At 38.0% G+C, this 14,145-nt stretch overlaps 1 pseudogene; it reads left to right on the top strand.

Moving 5' to 3' along the window:
• Nucleotides 1–691: 691 nt before the first annotated feature.
• On the top strand, nucleotides 692–2,654 carry LOC133714542 (serine carboxypeptidase-like 31; annotated as a pseudogene).
• The last annotated feature ends 11,491 nt before the right edge of the window (nucleotides 2,655–14,145 follow it).

The following is a 14,145-nucleotide window of genomic DNA, read 5'->3' as shown; positions in this document are numbered from 1 at the left end:
AGTCACCTTCAGTCTATCTGTTTTGTCGATTTGACGGTGGAGGTCTCCAATCCGACAATTTGTGCTTAGGCAAAGAAGAAGAAGAAGAAGAAGAAGAAGAATCACCCAGACACGCATCTGAAGGTACTCACACATGAATTTCAACTCTTTTAGCCCATAAAGTATTGAGTCTTGGGACTCTTGAACTGTCTCTGTATCTGTACATGAATTTGTTCTTGTTATTGTTTCCTCAGTTTGAGCGTTGAACTTAATATTCTCACAATGGGATACTCAAGCGGTGGCACTGTGGAATATCAGTGGATCAGCCATCAATGGAACCGAATTTGAGAGCCCTCCTAATAACCCAGCCATCATTTGCGACTGTACTTATGCCAGTGGCACCACCTGCCATACTACCCAACTGTATGTTCTTCACTTGCTGCTAATACTGAATTTAACATAACCTTTACTGAAAGCACTCTGAGTGTTCCCATCTTTTTTGTATTTCAAGAGAGTCTATGCTCTAAACAAACGAGGAGTGCTTGCAAAGGAACTTTTGGCTTTGAGATACCTGACCTTCTTGTATGCTTTTCTATTTTGTTTTTTCTACTCTGCTGTTTCTTTTATCAAGTTTTGATATTGCATATAAAGATGTGAACTTTTTAATTTCAGTTGAAATAATCTTACTGCATACTTGGGTTCTGGATAGCCAATGATTGAGGCCTCTTTATTGGCCTCCTTATGGCTTGGAATTATGGGTTCAGGTTGCTTGAAATTAATAGACTCTGTCAAGTTTTTCCTCAATCCTATTGACTCTTGTGATCCTCCTTTACAGCCTAGTTTCAGGTTGCAAAGAGTTTTAGAAAAATACCGTTTATCGTGGATGTTGTTTTGGCTTCCAATTTCAATTTGCAATTGATTTGTTATGCTTTTCTCTAGCCTCCTAGAGAGTTAGGCTGTTTAATTCCAAAAGCAAAATTTCTATTATTGTCGCAAGTGGTTTCTCAAGTTCCCATCATACAGAACAAGAACCTTCTACATTGCAGGGGAGAGTTATGCAGGTAAATAGGTCATTCTCAATCCCTCAAACCCTCACCTATCAACGATGTGCTGCAATCGAATTTGTTACTGTACTCAGATTCTTCATATCTTAATTTGTTAACAGGAAAATATGTTCCGGAGCTGGCCGAGCTCATCAATGACAAAAACACTTTTTCAGTGTAGTCTGTGAGCTGTGTATTCTGAATTAAAGTGTTTTCTTGTATATGATGTGCAGCTGGGTAATCCTGAAACCTCAGATGCTGAGGATTGGAGAGGTATAGTGGATTATGCTTGGAGTCATGCTGTGATATCAGACGAAAGTCACAAAGTAATACGCAAAAACTGTGATTTTGACGGTGATACTTGGAGTAATAAGATCTGTGCAATAGGCGCGGATGAAGTACTAAAACAATACAAGGAGATAGACATTTACAGCCTTTATACCTCAGTCTGCATCGGTGATACAGCAGTTCAAATGATGGTTCGATGCAAGTAATGATGATGAAGCATACATCTACAATGGTGAGTGAAGATTTCAAATGATAATTTAGGCACACTTAAACTTCAATTGGCTCAAAGCTAGATACTTTCAATTTTGAGCAACTAATGTTTTAGGCACACTTCAATTAAAATTAGTCATAGACTTGAATGTCTTTTTCTTTTATCAGATGGCAAGGATTATGGGTGGCTATGATCCGTGTCTGGATGATTATTCAAGAAAATTCTATAACAGAGCAGATGTGCAAAAGGCCCTCCATGTTAGTAATGGTCCCCAGCTCAAGAACTGGAGCATCTGCAGGTAATTAATCCCATCTCCCTCGCACTATTTTGGACATAGCTAGCAACAATACTTAATTTGACCACGTTTGCCAAGATTGCTAGTTATATCTAGACTGCACTCAACAAGTGGCAATTTGCTAATACAATTTTGTTTACCTAATTTCGTTGCAGTACCAAAATATTTCATGAGTGGGTTGATTCAAAGCCATCTGTTCTTCCTATATACAAGAAACTCATTGCAGCAGGAATGAGAATATGGGTGTACAGGTACATTTAAACTTATTTATACATTTATGTTCCCTGCCTAATTAACATCAGTAATTTTGAGGGGATATATATTATACGATGAATTAATCTTAAACCACCTTAACTGATTATGGTTTTGTTTTATGGATAATTAAGTGGAGACACGGATGGAAGAGTTCCTGTGCTGTCCACGAGATATAGCATAAGTGCTCTGGGACTGCCTATTACAAAAGCATGGACACCGTGGTACCACCAAAAGCAGGTAATCAGCTTTAGCTAGCCTTAACAATGGAAATCACATGAATTTGATCTACGTCAGTTCTACAAAACTATATACCAGTTCCATTAATTCTCTCAATTTAAGTCTAATCTTTATTTGTATACGGTTTGGTATATATGGTACTTAGGTGAATGGGTGGTTTCAAGAATATAAGGGGCTTACATTTGCTACATTCAGAGGAGCCGGCATGCAGTTCCTTGCTTCAAACCAAGCAAGTCACTGGCTTTATTCACCTATTTTCTCCTTGGGGAATCTCTGCCTTATTTGACATATTACTTAAGGAGCTGAAACTCTTGCCTTTTCTCTACTTGATGAAGCAGCTAAAGTTAGGCGGATTTATGATATTGCAAATGTTTCGTCCTCCATGAATCTTATTGAAAAGGTAAAACTTGTAGAACTTGTGATAGAGAAATATTAGAATTCATAATCTCTTAAACAGCTAGTATAATGTACTACCAAGCTAAACTGTGCCCCAATCTCTTAAACAACAATTATTTATGTGAGTCGGTAATCATTTTCTTGTACTAAGAAACAATGGCTAAACCTCCAGCTAGAAAAATTAAATTCCATCTAATTGATATATACATATTATGCAGGAGCATTAGAATGGGGCTGCTCCAGCTAGAAGTATTCTGGCGTGGATCCTAATATAAATTTGAACGTGTCTTTATATGTGAAGGTCTTTCAACCTGTCTTTTGGTGAGGAATGTTACAAGCAAGGAGGATGGTAGTTATTACCACACATATGGTTCAAAAGTTTTGGTCACTAGCTTTGTGTATGTATAACTCTTTAAGTTCAACAAGAAGCTTATTAGTAGTTTTAGGTATTTTGATGCTTATAATTTTGCAAAACTGTGATTTTGGATGGTGTTACAATTGTGATTGTTGGTTTGTAATTGAAATGAGTTCATATTGGTATCTTACCAATTTTCAATTTATAAAGGACATGATGTATATACGCGTATTTCAAATCAGTATTAAACTACAAAAACGATGTCATTAAAGAGATGATACATCAGATTGGAAACAAAAATCGATGTCTCTTTATTCAGTGCACATTGAATTATTAAGTAAGAAACGATGTAACACAATCCAATAGACATCGAGTTATTAAGTAAGAAACGATGTAAAACAACTCAATGGACATTGACTTAATAAGTAAGAAACGATGTAAAACAATCCAATGGACATCGATTTATTAAATGAAAAACGATGTCTAGTATAAGTATGAACATCGGTGCCAACCTCAAAAACTGATGTTTAATAGAAAAATGGACATCGCTTCATAAAAGGAAACGATGTTTAATAGATTAATGAACATCGGTCGCGTAATACAAAAGAATGTAGATTCAATCTTAAATAGTGTGATATATGGCAAGTACCCGTAAAACTTATAAACAGCAGGCAAACTTCAAAAACACCGATGTGTAAGAGAATGTAACACATCGTTTCTAGAATGAGTAACGATGTTAAAATGAATACTACTGCTGTTGGACCTATATTTCGTTAAGCATTAAATGCATAAATATGAAGGTTTAACAATATCTAAAAACACCAATTTGTGATCATAATAGCAGTTTAACATCGATTCTGGAACATAATCCGATGTTTATTATTATATGGGACATCGGTTTTTAACCGATGTCTATTTTTTTCCGATCTTTTACATCACCCACTAACACATGTGCACAAATTTTTTTTTACATCGGTTTCTGGCCGATGTATATGAGAAAAATTCTAGTAGTGAGTCGTCATCTCTCGAGGGCAGTGGTGGTGGTGATGCAGAGGCCTTGGGGGAAGGCTTGATGTATGAAAAGATAAGAGCCAAATTAGCCGGAAGAAGGTAAAAATAAAGAAGTGGTGCATAATAAAAAAGAATGGTTGATTGGTAATTCAATTCACGCAACCTCATGAAGCTAGCTTCTAGAGTATTCAAAAAGTTTTGGTTGTTGACTTTTTTGGGGTGCTTGTGCGAAAAGATGAGTTTGGACTGTGAATCAAATTGAAGCAACTTTTGGCCTGAATGTATGTTTGAGACATAATATCTTTCTGAAAAGGGAACGAGGAGATCTACGTACTCACTTTAATGGCCTCGTCAGATTTAGGCCAAAAGATACCGACTAGTCGTCCACATATTCCAATTTGGGACTTAATAATTTTAGACCAGGCCAGTTTTATATTTTCCTTTTAGGTGTAGATGGTTTTTTCTTTTCTCTCTTTGCAAGACTTTAATTTTAATTGTTAATTTTTTGTTTTGTTTTTGTTTTTGTTTTTTTTTTGTTTTTGTTTTTTGTTTTAGGTTTTGGATGCTTATACAAGCATCGGTAATACTTTTTATTATTCAGTTCATCATATCAAATGTAATAAAAATATGAGAAATTTTTTTTTTTGAAAGAGGGCGAGTACATTTGCCCTGAAGCCTTGATCACTAATGAAACTGTAGAATACATGGGTGGTGGTGGTTGTTTGGGGGAGGGGGGGGGGGCATGATATTTGAACCCTAATTTACAATAAGCATAAGGAGAACATCCTGAGATAATAATGAGAGTCTCTAGAAATAGTAAGTATTCTAACATGCACCAATTAGCGAAAAGTGCACATCTGGCTACTCTATTTGCTTTACAAGGGTGGTGACATACCAGAAAGTAAATGCTTACTCGAAGCCATAATATCCTAATAAGATCAGCTTTCCCACTATGCTGCCACTGGAAAATGAATCTGGTGACACTTAGTTTCATCCTGCCACTAGGAGGTTGCTACCATTTGACAAAACAAGAAACTCGCTGCCTAACTAGGGCAGACAAGGCACACAAGGTGTGTAGTCCGGGACAGAGCCCACGTTGCCCTAACTCAAAAGGGTAGGGATTCATTACTGGCATAAAAAGTAAAATGATAATAAAACATAAAAAGAGAATGCAGAAAAAAAAAAAACCCACATAGGAGCCCATGCCCAAAACCCATGAGAGATGACAAGGAGATCACACCAGCTCAACAGCTAGGCCCAAACCAGCCCATGCATGACCATCTTACCACCAACCTAGGCACACCACGACCACCGGTGCCGCATCATCACCGCCGCACTACTAACCCAAAAGATAGGGTCGACCAGTGCTGTACAAGTTCCCTCGAGCCCCACCACCACGCTCTCATCACTACAACACTAGTAGAAGAAAAACTCAAGTAAACCTCGATCCCAAGTCCGCATCCATAAGTCCAAACCAACACTCCTTGTGACCCTCTTCCATTGTTCTGTTGGATTCGGCAACGGCAAATCGGTCAAGCAATCCGGCCACATAACCTCCAAACCGTCTACCTCAACTACCATGATCCCCTTAACCATCTCCCTAAGATCTGGGCACACCAGACCAGCACGCCAACACCGATCCAATAACTAGCCAACGAGCAACGAAACGAGCATCCCATCTGACGACAAACGTCTCAGGGACGTGCCGCCGAACGGAGCTAGAGATTTTTGTCAAGCCCTGAATTTCGAATAAAGAAATTCAAATCCGAAACGCAATAACTTAACAAGCACAAGAAAACACTTAGAAATTTTTTCATTTAAACTAAGCAACAAAACAAACTGAGCTCACAATGTCAATACCGACTCATTCTTTAGAGTCACATATTACATTATCGAGAGTTTACAAATTAAATTGAACAACAATTCAATAAGTAAACACACCCACCACACTTAGTACACAGCGGAAGACTAAAACTAAAAGTACACTTCCATGTCCACACTACGACAACAACAAGGCCTCAGCTTCGACAACGGTTACTCTTTACTCTAACCTGCACAATAACTCCTACACCATGGAATAATGTACCGGGTTGAAACAACAAACCCGGTAAGCTTTTGCAAGCTCGTGTGAGTAAACTCAAATAACCACAACAAACACTTTTCGACTCAAAGAAAACAAATCAACACAATGATTATTTTCAAAATCGAAATCCTTTTCTTTTTAAGGAAAACACAAGTCACCACTGTGACAAATCAAATCATTTGAAATCTCAACAGCAAATCCAAGAAATCACTCTTATTTCCTCTCGATAGGAAGCATTTATCACCACAATGACATGATAAAACATTTCTTGACTCACTATGAGTCTCCACCACAATTGCACTCACAATTTAACTAAATAAAAACCAGTGATTCCTGCATAGAAAATTAGTTCAGGAGATCACCAAAAAGCACACAATCCAAAATCATAGTAATCCTTGCATATAGTTTTAGTTCAGGAGATTACATTAAAATCAAACAATAGAAATCATAGTAATCCTTGCATATAGTTTAATTAAGGAGATTACATTAAAACCAATCAATTCAGAAAACGGTAATCCCTGCATATAATTTAGTCCAGGAGATTACGAAAGAAAACAAACAATTCAATAATAGAAATAAACTAGAAATCAATATACAATCATCCATTTATAACACCAATCACCACAACATCAACCACTCAACAACAAGCCACATCATTTACACAAAATCGATCATCACGCAGATAATCACACAGATCATCACATAGGTTGTCACATAATATTGTTTCCTCATCTCCAACAACCTCAAAACAATAACGAAATCATTTCCCAAATATTGTTTCCTCAACTCAAAACAATCACCAAAATCATACATACTTCTTTCAAAATTTAAAGCAGACAAAACTGTCTTTTCTTTCCAAAATCATTTATTTTCCTCAACATCAATTGCACAACGATAGTGAACTACACACACAATATATTCCACCAAGATATATATATATATATATATATATATATATTTCACGTAAATATATATATATACACACACACACACACACACACACACACACACACACACACACGTCACTACGCCAATAATATGATCAGACGACGGTTTTTCACTGTCGTCTGATACCCTTCTTTGCTGTTGACTGAGTGAGAGCCATCTGATGGAGGTATCAGACAACAGCAAAATTCTGTCGTCTGAAGAAAATTTGGACAAGAGCAAGAACTAACAAGGCTAATGTCTGAACACCAGAAAAGACAACAGACCTCCTAAATAGCTGTTGTCCAAAGTGAATAAAGTCATCAGAATGTAAACAAAATGAACTTCTGAGGTCATTTAGGACAACATTTTTCTCATAATAAAATGTTGTTTGTAGTCGACTCAAACAACATTTTTCTAGATTTTGCAGTTATTGAAGTTTATTTTCAACCATGGTTTTGCTACTATGATGTACTGCTTATTGAAGTGAGACAATGTTTAATTTGTACTCTATGTTGTTTTGCTTTTGGTCAAACAACAGCATATTTGTAGTTTGGGCACTATGATGTAGTGGTTAATGAAGTGAAACAACAAAATATGTACCTTTAACATTGTGTTTTACAATGTTGGGCAATAGAACCAGTGTAAAAGATGTTGTTGTTATGTTGTACAGACAACAGTTTTTTCACTTGAATTTTTTGTGCTCAATTGTCAGACAATGGTTTTTTGGTGAAATTGAATTGTCTAAGATTGGATAAGAAGACATACATTCTGGATATTGCATCTAACAAAAACCTATCAATCAACGCATTTACAAACACATCCAATATTGATACCAAAAGCTTTCCATTGATTCCAACAAGATCTACAATATTCCATTAGCAATATTCATCCCAATAACATCAACACCCTGCCTACATATACATCAAAGCCAAAAACATGTACTTGTCCATAAATCTGTCCAATGTACATTATCCATAATTTGCCTATACTTAGTGAGAAGGAATCACCAAGATCATCTCCAGATATAGATCTTGGCCTCAGCGTAGATGGTTTCTCAGCATCTTCAATGTCTTCATCACTATAGTCATCAGTGGGATGCGTCCTTTTTTTTCTCTCTTCCTGAATTGGGAAACAACATATCAGCAATTAAGGACACTACTTGATGATAAAAAGTACAAGCAAGACAAACATTCACTTTATCAAACTTATCAGTTCCAATGATATGGAAATCCCAAGTTAAAAAAGCTATCCTGAAATAACATGTTAATATTTGCCATACTAGAATCAAGTAAATGATAATAGACCAAATTGAAACCAAAGATGACATCCTTTAAAGTTTAAATATATAGCTTATCCTTTCATATACCCATATAGCTTATTAGAACATGGAAGACAGTTATTAGTGCACCAATTTATGCATATTGCACTTGCCAACATCAAACTACAATTTACCAATACAAACTTCTAATACTATAAGGAAGTTCAATAATATCCACAAGACAAAGGGAACTTAACATTTAATGTGTCAACCTACTGTAATGTACCATATATATAGTTCCTTCTCAAGTTTGATATAATAGTGGTACCAAACATGGTGAACACAAAATCTACTAATAACAAGCATCTATAAAGAAAAGACAGCTGGATCTGCACATGAAATTTGCATTCAAGCACGCATATAACTGAATGAGATACCTCCAATAGTATTCTGATCTTTGTTCTTCGATTTCCCCACCATATCATGAATAGCATGCCCATCTGGGTTACCACCACATGAAGTTTTTGGATTGAGTCCTGTTTCTTCCATTGTCTAAAAAAATGGAGGGTTACACATGCAGAAGTCAAACTCCTTACCATCCCTGACCACTCCAAGAAGAATAGGTGGCCCATAATACCCTGTATTCAGACGAGCATTCATTCCCTTGCCATATCCTCAGTCAGATCTATTTTGTTTTTGGTACTAACCAATGCCTCATTATTTGATCCTTCTGCTAGAAGGGTGTTTTCACCACTTTCTACCTTTTGAATTTTAATAAGTTCCGAGATATGCGGATTATCTCTAACATTCTTTTCTGCCCACTCTACCGCTACATCAGTCATATCTGTAACAAAGTGCAGTAGTGAAATTTAATTTCTGTTATTCTAAGCAAGACTTGCACATTCAAATACCCAAAACCTAAAATTAAACTGACTAAAACAACTGACAAAACAACATGACCCAACAAAGCTCCACCCCAAAAGAGATGCACCAAGAAGTGGATATATGCAGTTTGCTCTAGTTCCTATATCAAACCCCATCACATCAAACATACAACACACACCTCTATCACAATGTAGCTTCATTAACTGAATAAAACTCAAACCATTCAACCTGAGTTTACTACTGTACATACATGTACATTTGCAAGCATAATTAGCTATAATGGGCCACGCTCATTGTACCGCTAAAGATACTAATTCCAACCAAAGGAATGACATACAGATACACCGCCAGGCGGGCTACAACCTCAGCGTCAGATCACCCCCAGATCACCGCCGACGCGCCGCCACGCGCCGCACCAAAATAGCATCAGTAGCTCCCAGAGCTGGGGACTGAAGCACATCAGTCCCACATCGAAAACAAAGAGAAGATCAACCTCTTCCTCACCTATAAAAGGTTCTCTCCTCTCTCCTCATTTATTAAGCATTCAATACTTACCTACTGTTACTTTGTCAACATAAATGCATTGACTAACTTAGGCATCGGAGAGTTGAAGGCCGCCTAGCGCGGTCTCCCTCTGACGCCCCCTTTGTATTTTACCTGACAGGTAACGGAAGCTGAGAGCATCTCGAGTAGCGGTCCGCCCACCGGACCCACGTTAAACGAAGGTTTGGCTACCGCCAGACTTTGAGCATTAACAACTACTTTTCAACAAAAACAATAAATCATGTAACTTTATCAAACTACTCGGGCTATATATTGGGACCCAACACTCTAGTTTCTCCGTTAGTGTTCCTCAAGTATATTGGGACCATGTTAGCATCTTAAAAAAACAACCTTGGCATCCTAAAGCAAACATCATATAGGAAAAAAGATGCCAACCTTAAAATCGAAAACAGAGCAGTAACATATATAATCCAGTATTCTGAGAATACCCAAGAAAAAAGTAGCTAAAGTGGATGAACGTAAGTGAGTTAAAAGCTCCAGAACCAAGTATCAAATAAGTACAGCAAATATATCAATTTTTTTTTTGTTTTTGCTCATGCAAACCTGTCAGTTCTTATATGTTACTATTAATTAGAAAACCAAAAAAATAACATATGATTAATTAGTTCCATATATGAGCTTACAGGTGAGTAATTGGTGACAGACTTGACACCTCTAGTTCCACCAGGAATAGCTGTGTGGATTTTATGCTCAACATACAAATTGAGGGCTGCCCTTCCCTATCACAGAATAAACGTCCGACTATTAGACAACCAGCTGCAGAGCCTTAAATTTTAATAAGCTAGTAACTACTAAAGGAATGAGCAAAGCTAGCTAGTCAACTGACATGCCCTAGCTAATAATTAACTTCAAATATGTTTTGCTCATACTATTTAGTCCAGCCAGTTGAAATGGTTCACTCTTACCTTGTGATAATTACCAATTGGAGAAGCAAATATTAGGAATGTATACTCCAGTCCCGGCCCCAAGCCCAGATCAGATCCACTCCCCATGAGCAAAGGCCTACTATACAGTAATCCTTTTCCTGGAGGTGGTACCTATACCCTATATTGTACCCTCTATTCTCAACCCAAAAGAAACAGCCACATATTAACTGAAAACCAGCTCCAAGAACCAGAATTTCATCAAAAAATTTAATAATTTAACAAAGAAAAAGCATTAAGCTCCACCTTGCAAAACATGAGCTACATGCCAAACCGAAGAAACACATGCATTATCCATCACCCAAAACGATAGGAGCATCAATTCAATTCAGACCTAATAATCCCAATTCAATCGAATTTCCAATTGAGAATCCCAATAATGAGCAGAATTATCAAAAAATGGGAAATTGAAATTCATACCTAAGAATTTGAGAGCGACCAGCACCGAAAAAGCAAACACGAACCAAAAAAGTGCAGAAGAAGAAGAATCGAATCGAAAACCAGAAAGAGAATTTGGGGACGGAGAGAGATATGTATACACTAATAGGAGGGTGTTTTTGAATTCCGTTACCGGCGACACAGAGAGAGGATGACGAGTGCGTGCCTTTTTGCATTATAAGAAAACAGTGATTTACTCCACGCGCCTCAGTGATATCGATCTGGGATTGGAGCTTTGACGGTGGTGCTTCGGCGACCATGGCTGGCTTTCTCTGCAAACATGTGTAGAAGCCGCCTTGGCAAACATGAGTGAGAAGATAGCCGTTCACGTGGTGAGGCTGAGACGATGGGGAGGTGAGCCTAGGGTAGGAGTTCGAGATCGGGAATTTGGACAGAGATCTGCGTGCGTCGAGGCCTGGTCGCTAGGTTTTCAGTTTTGTATCAAGGGGGGAGTAGGGGGGCTGAGAGAGAGGTTAGAGGAATGGGTTTTAGAGAACGAAAGTCGAATTCTATGTTTTAGTAACACTGACTAAAAGTGCGAAAAGGGGTTCTGTGAAAAGAGGGAAATTTAATTTTTTGGCCAAAAAATGGGCGGGCAAAATGAAAGTTTTGTTGGTTGATGGAGGGATTGAGTAAAAAAATTGAGTTTTGGTTAAGCATGAAAACTCACACAACATAAATTCATATCCATTGTCTGAAAGAGAGTCGCACAATAGACTATAGAAGGAATAAATAACTGTTGTCTGAATCCATTTGTTTAAAGAAATTTTGCACAACAGAATAAAGCAGCAATAAACAACTGTTGTTTGAACCAAACGAGTCAGACAACATCAAAATATAGTGATTGTCTGATAATAAATTGCACAATAGCAACATAAAAAGAGTTGTCTGAATAGATTTATTCAGACGACATCAAATTTCGACCATTGTCTGAATAACAATGGAACAACATCAACGATTATTATGTTGTCTGAAACTAGCTATTTAGACAACATCAATCTGAAAATCTGTTGTCCCTTTAAGAAATGCGGACAACATCACACCCATTTGACAATAACTGTTGTGTGATTGAATCATACACAATAGAATAATTCTTGCTGTCGTCTGAGTTTTTCAGATGACAGAAAAAATGTGCGCAGTTGTCTGATGCGTGTTGTCTGATTCATTTATTGGCGTAGTGCGTAGTCATCCACTCAGGGATGCCACTAATACCAACTATAGTTCACAACTACAAAACCCGTGAAAAATATTTCTATAATAAAACTTCATTTTACTTACCTATGAACCGTAGACGATCAAGTTCATATAATTAAAAGAAAATATTTATTTTCGAAAACGATTTCACAATTTAACAAATAATTTCAAATAATAAAGTAACTCCGTTCATAAATGAATCTCGTGAGATTTACTCACCTCTAAATCCAGCTGTGTCTTCACACACCACACAAGATAAAGCTCAACCCATCAAACTTTGCTCACACAATCCCGTCAAACACCTAATCACATCAATATCACACTCAATACAACACCAAGTACACAAGCATTTAAAGTTCGAATCACGTGAACTATAAACCAAAGGATACGTCAATCAAGACAAAATCTCATCGGAGACCACCCAAGGCCTCCAAAACACTTCTAGGATCAAACCGCCTAAACAAGAGGACAAGCCAACGGTCGGATCCTCAACGATCGAAAACCGAACGAACCAAAACCGAAACTGAAAATACCCAACTCAACCAAAAAGTCGAGCAAACACAAAAGTAAACATACCCACATGTTCGTATCGACGAATGAAGGCTAACGGAGCAAAGAACTGCTCTTGAGAAGGTCGCTAACCACCACAAGCGGCTGCACGTGATCCTCACGCGCTGCCTGATTCAAGTCAGAACCAGAAAGATCAGCTCCACCCATATATGCTGTAGATTTCAGCACGACGATCAACTTTCATAACTGGCACCAAGGCCGATTTGGCCTAGATCGAGCTAGAACAAGCCCGAAAAATCTCCACCGTTGAACTTCAAATCGTGATTCCGGCCACCACACTTCGAATCGAGCTTCATGGCTTTTATGGATGTGATCAGGAGGAAGAGAGCGTCAAGACTTGACTGGTTTCGAGCTCAGCCGTCGCCGGAATAAGAGAATCCAACCGGCTTCCATCCACCGTCTTTTTTCCCGGCTTCGATCCACCGTCTGTGGTGTTCGCCAGAGGAAAAGGAAGGCTGAGGGAGAACCCGGTAGGATTTTCTGATTCTGGCGGCAGCTGAGCTCGAAACCGGTCAAGTTTTGGGCCGGTGGCGCTGCCGGAGATGGCCGGAAAGTGAAACTGGAACTGGGTAGGGTCGGACGGGATCCGCGTCGAGCTAGGGTTTTCTGGAGGAGAGAGAACGGAGCAACTCAACGAATAAAAAGTCAACCCATAGACCCCTCAAAATAAAACGTTTTTGAGTAATTATTTGTCCGAAACACTGTCGCTTCACCACAAAACTAACAATCGCACTAATTAACCACTTATTAATTTCTGGAAATTTCAAGAAATTAATAACAAATTTTCGGGGTGTTACAATTTTTGTGTTCTAACCCTAGCGCGTGCAAGCTTATAAGAGAATTTTCTTTAATTTTACTGGGGGTATTTTGCACCAACAATGTCTGGAGACTTGGGTGACTGAAAATATGATACCCGAACTTACAAAGTTATCAAAGTAATACCCAAACTCAACTTTTCATATCTCCGTCGTACCTATGTCAATTTTCCGTCACGGCGCCGTCAATCTTAACCACGTGCGACACACGTGACTGGCAAAATGAGGGCAAACAAGTATTTTCCACTCTACCAAACCCTAAATTAATAAATTCAAAATTCAAAATAAAAACTGAATAATTTTTTTTACTTTGTTTTATTAACCAAAGATCCCAATCAGTGGAGAGAGAGGTTACTGGACTTGAAATCTCCTATTCGCCGGAATTTGGGAACTGTTAAGAGAGAGAGAGGAAAGCAGG

Source organism: Rosa rugosa, chromosome 6, assembly GCF_958449725.1.
Source record: "Rosa rugosa chromosome 6, drRosRugo1.1, whole genome shotgun sequence".
Lineage (NCBI taxonomy): Eukaryota > Viridiplantae > Streptophyta > Magnoliopsida > Rosales > Rosaceae > Rosa > Rosa rugosa.
This window is presented reverse-complemented; position numbering and strand designations above follow the sequence as displayed.